The following is an 11,930-nucleotide window of genomic DNA, read 5'->3' on the forward strand; positions in this document are numbered from 1 at the left end:
AAGTCTCAAAAGGGATAAAAAGACAGGGAACCCTTTCGTGCCTCTCCTCCTGTGTCGTTAGACTCTACGAAATTTGTTTCGCAAATTTAAAAAAATATATTAAAAATGAATGAACTCCCACCCATTCAGGCAAGCCCAGGGTTTCACAAAAGCCTGTCTGAGGAAGCCTGCTGGAGAAACTCAAATTAGGCTCCCAAGCATTGTCGATTAAACATGCATGCATTGTGGAACGCAGTACCCTACATTTCGATTCATGTGTCAAGACTCTATGGCCATCTGCTTGAGCTGCTCAAATACTGTATCTAAAAATATCCCTAAAAGCCGCGTGTTGAGAGGCAGGAAACTTGATGCAGACCCAAATGAAAAAGGAAGAATGCCTCAGCCTTGGGGAATAAATACGGGGGAGGGGGGGGGAATGCATTCATACGGAAGACGTATTTTCAAAGAAATGCTGAGATCCTCTTTTCCACAGCCTTTCTCCACACTTGTTCCTCTGTTACACCACAATGAAGTGGAGAATAGAGCCTTTACCCCCCCCCCCAACCCACCCTCAAAAATAGCAGCAGAGCAGAGAGAATGGTAGCCATAGTAAAATAAAGAGCAGGAGATGCTGGGGAAGGTGTCAAGGCCAAAAGTAGAGAACCATTCAGAAATGAATTGGAGATGCTCAGGATCAGGGTGGAGTTAGGGCTGGCCATTCCCCAAATATAAACCTGATTTAGGGTTGCCAGGTCCCTTAGCCCCCAGCAAGGCGTGAGGGGGTAGGGTCACTAGTTCCAGGTTGGGAGATTCCTAGAGATCTGGGGGTGGGGCCTGGGGACTGGCATCCCTATCCTGGATTTGGCTTTGAGACATGTAGAACCGAACCATAATTTCTGGTACAAAGTTGTAATACATCCCTCCCGCCCTACACCGTCTCCATCAGTTGCCAAGGTAATATGTCTGTTTTAATAGCTGATATGCCACTGAAAGATCATGAGAAGCGGGGGACCTCATTGTGTGGCAACCACACAGATGCCGTGCATCAAGTTAGATCCTAAATCAGCTTGAGATTGCACAACTGCAATGTGTTATATAGTACCATGTTCTGTCACTAGATGTCACTGTTTTCACTCACATTTGTTCTGAGGCAATTATAACTACACTGAGCTAATAATAAAGGTTCAGAACCCCCATCTGTAAGTAGATGATGACTCCAGATATACAGAACTGAGAGTAAGCAGACACAATTGTCCAAAGGCTAGCTGCAGAGTTTTAAGAGATTTTGAACCCCAAGACCAACACTTCTGAATGCTTGCCCTGTGTACATTTTGCTTTGCAGTTTCATGGGGGTGTGACCACACCCTAAAGTCCTCAAAGGGCTGTAGTCTGTGGCTTGCAGGTGATACAAATCCCAGACCACCTCCATGCACCTCTTTCACATATGCTTAAAGAGCTAGTTTGGTGTAGTGGTGAAAAGCAGTGGCTTCTAATCTGGAGAGCCGGGTTTGATTCCTCTCCCGGCAGTGGTTAGGGGCAGACTGGCAGCAATTGTGCCAGACTGCTCCTCACCAGATTCACTGGGGGCCTGGCTGGCCTATGTTTCCAGTACATGGGCCAATCAGGACGCGCACAGCTTTGCTTTGTTTCCGTGGACCGGAAACCGAGGCCGGACTGGCTCCGCCCAGGAGGCCGCTGCTCAAATATTGAGAGCAGCTGTTACAGATATGCTGTTGAATCATGGACACTACAGATCCTGCATAGTTCTCCTGGAGAAAACGGCTGCTCTGGACAGTGGGTTTTATGGGCCAATGATCTGAGTCCATATAAAGCAGCTTCAGGCGCATGCTCATGTGCTTCAGGAGAGCCACGTGGACATTCTTGATCCTTCGCACCTCTCTGCCTTGATTCCACAGCGTGCCACTACAAGAGAGAGCGAATCCAGAGGGGCAGCCCAATGAAAGGGAAGCCCGTGGCTCCAGAAAGACTAACAACGTTCATTCCGGCATGAGCTTTCCTGAGTCAGATCTGGCTTCAGCAGGGGGAACGGCCTGGTGTCTTTTCTGCCAGGTTATTCATTGCTCAGGCTACACACTCAGAGAAGATAAATTATATATGCTGTTAATTACCTAATCCGCCGTCTAGACAATTGTTTGCATCTCCTCTGCCAACTTTTCATTTCGGCATTGTGTGTATTTCACACTTCTTTTTTTTGCGTGCAATTTCCCTGTCGCGAGCTGCGTGGGATGTGTTTGAATTCGCCCTTCGCCGAGCATGTGGCAGCAACTGCAGATCAATAGGGGAGTGCCCTTTCAACCGGGAATTATTCCAGTTCCTCTTTGATGGCAATTCCCCTTTCAGTTCTTCTTCTCCTCTCCCCAGACCGCAGTGGAAATGACAATTACCCCAGCCACAAAGTTTGGGGCCCGACGCTGCAAGAAAGATACGCCTGACTGTGGTAGACCAAGATAGATTTCAGTTGGGCAGCCGTATCAGCCTGAAGCACCAAAACAAAGTTTGGTGTAGTGGTTAGGAGTGCGGACTTCTAATCTGGCATGCCAGGTTCGATTCTGCACTCCCCCACATACAGCCAGCTGGGTGACCTTGGGCTAGCCACGGCACTGATAAAGCTGTTCTGACCGAGCAGTATATCAGGGCTCTCTCAGCCTCACCCACCCCACAGGGTGTCTGTTGTGGGGAGAGGAATGGGAAGGCGACTGTAAGCCGCTTTGAGCCTTCTTCGGGTAGGGAAAAGCGGCATATAAGAACCAACTCTTCTTCTTCTTCTTCTTCTGAGTCCAGGGGCAATTTTAAGACCAACAAAGTTTCGTTCTGGGTAGAAGCTTTTGTGTGCATGCAGGTCTGTATCTGAAGAAGTGTTCATGCACATGAAAGCTTATGCCTAGAATTGAAACTTTGTTGGTCCCAAAGATGCCCTAAAGCAGGGGTAGACAAACTGCGGCCCTCCAGATGTCCATGGACTACAATTCCCAGAATTGGACATCTGGAGGGCCGCAGTTTAACTACCCCTGCCCTAAAGGGTCTGATACAGTGGAAGGCAGCAAAAATTAAAATAAATTCCATTGGGCAGAGAGCTGTCTGTTAGTCTCTGTATTGTTAGTCTCTGTGATGTTAGCCTGTTAGCATCTGTGATGTAACATATTTATTGCAACCATTACAATGGAATGGTCTGCTCCCCTCCCCTTGTCATTTGTGAAAATTGATTTAATCCCATGGAGATTAGGGTTGCCAGCTACATCTTGGGAAATTCCTGGGGATTTGGGGGTGATGCCTAGGGAGGGTGGAGTTTGAGGAGGGGGGGTTATTTGATTTGGATAGGATGCCATGAATTCCACCCTTGGAAGCTGAAACTGTTTTCCCCAGGAAATAGTCTAAAGACCAGTTGGATTTTCCAGGAGATCTCCAGACCTCGTCGGGAGGTTGGCAAGCTTGCCTATGTTGGAGTCTCTGCTGTTAGTTCTGTTAGAACTTCCTAGTCCTAAAACCAGTTGCTCACATTCCTGTATTTTCTTGTTAATAGTCTTTTGAGCACACCCACCCCAGCTGCATGAACCTAAGAGCAAGGACCCAGAAGCAGAAGGACACATTACTCATTCAAACCCTGTCAGTCCTACTTTTGCAAAGATGAGGGACAGAAAGCAAAAATGGACAAATCGGGGACTCCATTTCCTGCCTCTATTCAGAATGAGGCCGATCCAAAGCAATTCGCCCTGCATGCTATTCCTTAAAGATTCCTTTCCAGCTGGTGCTTCCTGCAAGTGGTACAGAAGCAATGTTGCTTGATCATCCAGCTGCAATCTGTTGGCTTGAGTGTCTCTTAGCGCTGACCTATCAGCTGCTGAAGCAGGGATGCCAGCTTCTAGGCAGGAATCCCCTGGAATCACCGCTCATCTCCAGAGAGCAGTTCCTTTGGAGTGTGGACTTTATGGCATTGCACTCCACTGAAATCTCTGTCCTTCCCAAATCTCCAGGAGTTTCCTACCCTGGATCTGGCAGCCCTACACCCCAGGGAAGATCTGCGACTGCATGCTGAAGGAAAGCACCGCTGCTTTAGGATGCTTAGGACTAGTCCTACGTTGAGCAGGGGGTTGGATTAAATGGCCTGTATGGCCCCTTCCAACTCATATGATTCTATGATTCTATTATTCTATGCCTTCCACTGTTAGTGTTCTGCTCTGCTTCACACCTTGAGGAATGGGACCCTGGTCCAGGCTAGGCCAATCTCATCCAATTTCAGAAACTACGCAGGGTCAGCACCCTTACATGGGAGATCACCAAGGAAGTCTGTGGTTGGTCCATCAAGGCAGGCAGTAGCACTCTACCCCTGTTCGTTCCATTCTTCAGGAAAGGAGAGTGTTGCAATTCAAGTGGGAGAAGCTTAGCTGGGGAAGTTTAGAGGGTCTTTCCCAGCTTCATCCAGAGATCATTACTCATCCATGAACAAAGGCCACAGTTGCAGAGCTGAGAGCAAATATTTGCGCCCCTTTGAGCCAGCATCCAATGTCCAAGTAGCCTGCAGATTAAGTGTTTCCAGTTGGCGTGTGTATTTCCTAAACCTGGATTTGCATGCAAGTGCTGTGCACAGACGTCCCCCTGATTGCCATTAAACAAAATGCCCCTCATTGATTTCATGCAGGAGGTAAGCTTCGAGATAGGAACTGATTGAATCCTCCTCGTAACGTATAGAATGAGCTGCATTTCCTGTTTCCTTATCGCTGAGTTCAACTGTGTTGGTTTTGAGCTTATAAAATTGCCTAATTCATCACAAGGTTAAGTGAGTGCAAGGAAGTGGTTTACCGCTGTCCCTGCTCAGAGATGGGTGGCTTTGATTTCACATGTCAATCCCCTTCCCCAAAGAGATGAGGATTTACTGAAGTGGGTCTGGGAACGTCTGGGAGATAAGGATTGCATTTGCATGGTGTTCTGAATGAATCTCGCAGAACAAATAACCTTGAGACGGTGAGAACGCAGAGGCCAAAGATCAATGGAAGGGTCATCCATCAATGGGACAGAAAATGCATCCTATAGAGATAGGATACAAATACATCCTATAGAGATAATTTCAGAGGGGAGCCGTGTTGGCCTGCAATAGGACATTTACAAGATGTTGGGGATATTCTCTTTTAAGAGTTGAAACACTCTGACAGAGAGATTTTTGACTCTTGAAAGTTTATACCCTGAAAATCTTGTTGGTCTCTAAGGAGCCAAGTATATCAGCATTTACGGTGCACAGCTTATAAAGTCTAACAGTTAAAAATGTATACACAGCCCGGAGGCTAGTCAACTGAAATCACATAATATGCACCAAACGATGCTAGACCTGAATACGTTTCGACCCCAAAATGGGTCTTCTTCAGAGGTCGAATCCTGAACACACAAGTAATGCGGTAGAGAATGTGGATAGCAGGCAGCGAGATTAAAAAAAAAATCCATTTATTCTCTAGGAACAACATGCTCAATTAAAACAGAATCCAATAGCCCCTTTAAGACCAACAAAGATTTATTCAAGGCGTGAGCTTTTGAGTGCAGGCACTCGAAAGCTCACGCGTTGAATAAATCTTTGTTGGTCTTAAAGGGGCTATTGGATTCTGTTTTTGTTGTGCTGCTTCAGACCAACACAGCCACCCACTTGAATCAATGCTCAGTTAAATTGGAGCTGATAGGAGGTGTCCATTTATCAAGTGTAAGTTGCCTTCCCCAACACCGCTAAAAAGTTCCGGGTTGTGTCAGTAGCCTCTGTGCATGTATGAAAGCAAATGACTGACTTTTAACTGTAGGAGGAGACTTACACTTGATAAATGGATATCTAACATTCTCTATTGCATTACATGTGTGTTTGGGATTACCCATTTGGGGGTCAAAACACATTAGTTCTAGAATTGTATGGTGCATATTATGCTTTGATTATGCTTTATTTGATGTCAAATTCCAACTATTATTTCTCATCTCTCCTTTCTCCTCCCTCTAGAGGTAGGGGTAGGGGTTGGGGGTTTTCCGCCATGTTGTGGTCTGCTGGTTTAATAGTATTGTTACTTTTGTCCATTTTAATGGGGGTTTTAACCGGACATTCTGTAAGCCACCACGAGCCTGCTTGGGAGTGGCAGGTAACAAATTTAATAATAATAATTACTACTACTACTACTACTACTACTACTACTACTACTACTACTACTACGTGATTTCAATGATTAATCTGTGGGCTTTGGTTTTAACTTCATAAGCTGCACACAATAAATGTGAATATAATTTGATCGTTTCTATGTTGTGGACACCTAATCTTTTGGGTCCTAACTGCCTATTGGTTAGGTTTGTTCTTTTTTGTAACCTTTTGGGTTTTCTTTTGGTCTCTAAGGAGCTACTGGACTTTAGTCTAACATTGCATCCCACGGCATTTCTGGCTAAAGAATTTCAAGGAGCATGGCTTGAAGAATTCCTGCGTATTGCAGGAAACAGAATCGAGTATTCTTTTGCTTGTCTGTTCTGAGGTATTAAAGCTACACATTCTGCCTAGGGGAAGGCTTTCTCAACCAGGGTTTTGTGAAACCCTGGGGCTTCTTGATGGCCCTGCAAGGGTTTCCCAAATGGGTGGGAGTGAATATTTATATTCATAAAATTTGTTATACATTTATCAAATGATATGACCATATGTGGTCATGTCGACCTGTCCCTCCCCTACTAAAATGGCCTGGAGGGGAGATGGGAAGGAGAAGGGCCCCGGATGAGCATGTGAACAGCTCTGCTTCCCAACCATATTCTGCATGATTGCACCACTTCTGGGGTTTCTTGAAACCTGAAGAAGGATTCAGGGGTTTCTCAACAGTAAAAAAAAAGTTGAGAAAGGTTGGCCTAGGGGCTACTTTTAATGCTCTCTTAATGGGATGCTATTGACTAGGTGATGTTATTGGCCTCCATACGAAGAAAAGCTTCAGCCAGCTAGTTCCACACTTGAAAAGGTGCAAGGGGGAGCAAGAGTGCCTGAGCCCACCATATTTTGGGCCCAATTGGGATCAGCCCCCCGCGGCATTTTTAAATCGGTGTGAAATGACGGCAGTGTGCCCACAGCAGGCCGATATCTCTAGCTTCACCCTCACTCACCAGTTTCCAGCTTCTTGCTCTGAAGAAACCCATCCCATGTCAGTTGATGTCACCTGTCAAGGATGCTCCGTCCCACCCTGGTGAAATCGTCTGCAAGCAACCTGGACTTGAAACCACTTGCAGTTCTTAAAAACAAATTTTGCAAGAAGGGAAGGCCAGCCAGGGACTGTGGTCATGCCTGAAATGTTCGGAATGTTGTTCCAGGAGAACAGAACACCAAGTGCAGGTACATTCAGAAGAAAACATCTTTCTTATTGCTTTCCTTTTCAAACCAGGGAGAATTTTGTTGGACTCCGGCACTGGGGAAGAGGCATCCTCGGCTCATTCTGCATACATTGGCTCATGCACTTTCAATGTGCTTTTGCAGCTGGATTTGCTTGGGCAGAACAAGAAACCCTACTTCTAAAGTGCATTGAAAGTGCACTATCTAACTTTGTTTACTGAAGACGTAGGACTAAAAGTTGCATTTGACTCAAGGCTAGCACCAAACACAATCCTGGTTCAGATTCTTCCTGCTACCATCCCCGAACCCCAGTTCTTTCTTTAATCTGTTTAAAATAGTTATACCCCACCTGTCCATTCAGAAAGTTTCTGAAAACAAACTAAAGATGGAAGCAGGGGATGAATAAATTAATGCAATTAGTAGCAGTTAAAACAACAGCATTTTAACACATCAATCTGTTAAGATGATCTTTACCTAGCACCTGAAGGCCAACAGAAAAAGTATTATACCCCACCTTTCTTCCCAATCAGGGCCCAACGCCATTTATATCATTCTTCTCTCCACATTTTAGTCCTCACAACAACCCTACAAGGTAGAATAGGCTGAGAGAGTGTGACTGCCCCAATTTCACCCAGCAAGATTCAATTACACAAATGGGGATTCGAACCTGGGTCTTGCTGATACTCCTCTACCACTCTTAACTACTGCACTACGCTGGCTTTCAATTAATGGAGCATAGGTTTGTCAATGAGCGCTATAGGTTTCTAGGGCAGTGTGGTATAGCGGTTAGAGTACTGTTGAAAGATCCAGGAGACCTGCGTTCAAATCCCCCTTCAGCTCTAAAGCTCATTCAGTGACTTGGGCCTGCCGAAATCTCTCAGCCAACCCATACAATGAACACACACACGTGTGTGTGTTTTCTGCCTTGCCACTGATGAACACACATGAAGCTGCATCTGCTGAATCAGACCTTTTGGCCCATCAAGGTCAGTACTGTCTGCTCAGACCGGCCCATCACCAACTTCCTGATCCTTTTTAACTGGAGATGCCAGTGATTGAACCTGGGACCTTCTGCATGCCAAGCGGAGGCTCTAACCCTGAGCCACAGCCCCTCTCTAGTGTCTTGGCCACCAGAACAGCTGGAGCCACCAGCCAATTCCTTGTTTTCGCCCAGCTGGCGTTTGCAAAGCAGATGTCTGCTTTACTGATAACACATCATTCTGCACACTGGATTTCTGCTTACTAATACCGTTTTTGTTTTCTCCACTTCCCCGAAGAGTTGTAAACTTCACAGCCAAGTTTCAGGGCGGGGCTTAGATTGTGAGGTAGACCATCTGCTTGGCACGCTGAAGGTCCCTGTTTTGATCCCTGGCATCCTCAGTTGGAAAAGGCTCAGGTAGCGTGTGTGTGAAGTGCCGTCAAATTGCAGGTAACTTATGACGATGCTGTAGGGTTTTCAAGGCAAGAGAAGAACAGAGGCAGTTCCCATTGCATGCCTCAGCCTGGCAGCTCTGGACCTACCAGGCTATAGGGTTGCCAGCTCCAGCTTGGGAGAAACCTGGAGGTTTTGAGGGTGGAACCTGCAGAGAGTGGGGTTTGGGGAGGGGAGGGGGCCCACCCTCCTAAGCAGCCATTTTCCCCCAGGGGAACTGATCTTTGTGGCCTGGAGATGAAATGTAATTCCATGGGACCCCCCAGGTTCCCACATGCAGGCTGGCATCCCTACTCTACCCCCAGTTTTCCAGGAATTTCCCAACGCAGGGAGATGCCCCAGGTGGGCATGTACACAGCTAGGCTCCCCAAAGATATTTGGCATGATCCCACCACTTCTGGGGTTTCTCAAAGCCTGAAGAATGTTTCAGGGGGTCAATAGTAAAAACAAACAAAAAATTGCGAAAGACTGCAACGCCTACAACACTCTGGCTGTTTCTCAACAAGAAATGCTCATGTTGTTTCCTGGGAGAAAAGGGCTAAAAGTAGCACGGTCACTGCTATCAATCTGCAGCTGGCACCTCCCAGGGTCAAAACCGCACCCCCTCCTGAAAGCGTTTTCAAGCCGTCCCATTTGTAGGCCAGCAGCTGGGGGGGGAACCTATTGCCTACTGTGAAAACAATAACTAGGAGAACCTTTGGTGGCAGCCGGCAATCAAAAGACGCACTGGTCTTCTTGGGAGGGACCTATTTGCAGAGTGTGCATCCATTGCCCCTTATCTGGGCTCTGGGCTTTGAGATCAGAAAGGTTGCCTCAAGGCAACAGAGTGTTTACAGTGACCGTACCGACCACAGGAGGTCCCTTGCTTATCTTATTGGCGTGTGCGGGGGAAACTTTGTGAAGAAAGATTCCTGGAAGCCAGCCAGCATATTTCCTCCCCATTCAAGTGGCAGCTGACTTATGGCAAACCCATGGGGTTGCATGCATGTGGATAGCAGCCCTGGAGTCTTTGGTGGTCTGCCATTAAAATATTACAGGAGCCAACATAGTTTAGCTTCTGATAGCTAATGAAATCAAGCTTGCCTGGGCCATCCAGGTGAGGGGACTGCATAGAGACCTTTTCTTCAATTGGCATCAGCCCCCTGTCTCCCAAAAACAACAGAACTCCCACGCAGCTTTTGGCTTCTGCTCTCCATGCCACCAGTGGTCGGAATGGATAAAATATGATACATATTCAAGGTGGTATTTTGTGGGCAGTTTCAGCATGCAGAGAGAAGTGGAGCGCTGCCTCAATTGATCACAGTGATGTCGCTATAGCATTACAGCATTATCGCGCTGTAGCGCTCAGCTTAGAATGTTTAAAACACCTCTCTGAGACAGCTCACATGGCAAAAAAGGGCGGGGGGAGAGAGCAGCACTGTCTGAAATGGCTGTAAGTAAAGGTAAAGGTATCCCCTGTGCAAGCACCGAGTCATGTCTGACCCTTGGGGTGACGCCCTCCAGCGTTTTCATGGCAGACCCAATACGGGGTGGTTTGCCAGTACCTTCCCCAGTCATTACCGTTTACCCCCCAGCAGGAAGCTGGGTACTCATTTTACCGACCTCGGAAGGATGGAAGGCTGAGTCAACCTTGAGCCGGCTGCTGGGATCGAACTCCCAGCCTCATGGGCAAAGCTTTCAGACGGCTGCCTTACCACTCTGCGCCACAAGAGGCTCATGAGGAAATGGCTGTAGCACTTCAAAAATAGTTCATTAATGAAAGGAATTGCTGTGAGAAACTCTCATCTCTGTATTGCTTTAGTTAAAATCAGGCTAACAATGAATAACATGTGGTTTAGAATGTATATGTCTAACTGTTCTGTTGTCTCCATTCTGTCTGTTGTTCTGTTCTGAAGGCAAGCAGGGAGGAAGTGTGCTCCAATGAGCAGGAAGTCTCCAATGAGCCAATCAGGACAAAGGAGGAGACTGTTTGAAAAATATCAGGAAGTTCCTAATCTAAGTATGCAAAATATATCTCTTCCATCGTCCCCTGTAGGACATTCTTCATACATTTTTGAATCATGCACACTGCAGATCTTGTATAATCCAATATACTTAACTGCTCTGCCCTGATCACCCACAATAACTTGTATAAATTACTACCTTATGTGCGCAGTTAAGGACCTGGAGAGCCCGATATATATCCTTTATCAATTTTTACTGCACTAATAAAGAACTCTGATTTCCAAGTTGATCTACGGTACGAATTTCCTTTGTCCTCGCAGACGACTTTGCCCAAAGGGCTGGGAATAAGGAAAAGTGAAAGCTGGTGTCACAGTAATTCAACCTCGACTTCTAAATGAGGGTTTTCTTTCAAAGCGTTCTTGATGCACTTTGATGTCCCCTCCCCTCCCCCATACCTTTGTCTATTTTGAACATGAATGCAGAGTGACAGATTTAATTGGGTTAGTAGAATCTTGGAAATCCTCAGGAAAGAGCAGCCATAGACTGATATAGGTAACGACTTCTTTTAGGAGTACATGAAGTGTTTGGTTGGGGAAATGTGGGCTTCAGCCCTATCACATCGGCTCTCCTCAGATGGGAGACCACCACGGAAGGCTCACCAGGGATGGACCAGCTGTGGTTCAGCATTGAACCATAGTCTACCTGTTGCCTTACCCTTTGTGTCCTTTCCTCCTTTCTCTGAATATCCTTCAAGTTTTCCTCTGTAACAATTCTCAAAAATGACTCATTCTGGAAGCGACGTGTGATATCGTGTCTAGAGGCTGTTTCTCACATTACTCACTGAGGTTCAAGTCCTGCAGTGAGAGGCCTGCCAGTTAACAAGGCTTCATCCAGACAAATCAAGTCTGGCCAAGATAGGCCATCACTGCAGGCTCCAGATCACAGATGATTCAGGTTACAGTTGGGGTCAGTGTAGGGTTGTTGGCTCTGGGTTGGAAAGTTACTGGATATGTTGTTGGCAGAGCTTGGGGAGAGAAGAGATCTCCATGAGCATGAGATGCCATAAAACCTGTCCTCCAAAGCAGCCATTTTCTCGGGGGGGGGGGGGACTGTGCCATGTAACCTGGAGTGCTGGCAGAGTTTAAATATGCAAAGGAGAAGCAGAGCACTAGCTGCTGAAAGAATAAATAGCTTTATTGAGAAGACGAACAATTTTGGAAAGAAAAGAGGAGAGAG

The sequence above is a fragment of the Paroedura picta genome, chromosome 9 (genome assembly GCF_049243985.1).
Source record: "Paroedura picta isolate Pp20150507F chromosome 9, Ppicta_v3.0, whole genome shotgun sequence".
In the NCBI taxonomy this organism is placed as follows: domain Eukaryota; kingdom Metazoa; phylum Chordata; class Lepidosauria; order Squamata; family Gekkonidae; genus Paroedura; species Paroedura picta.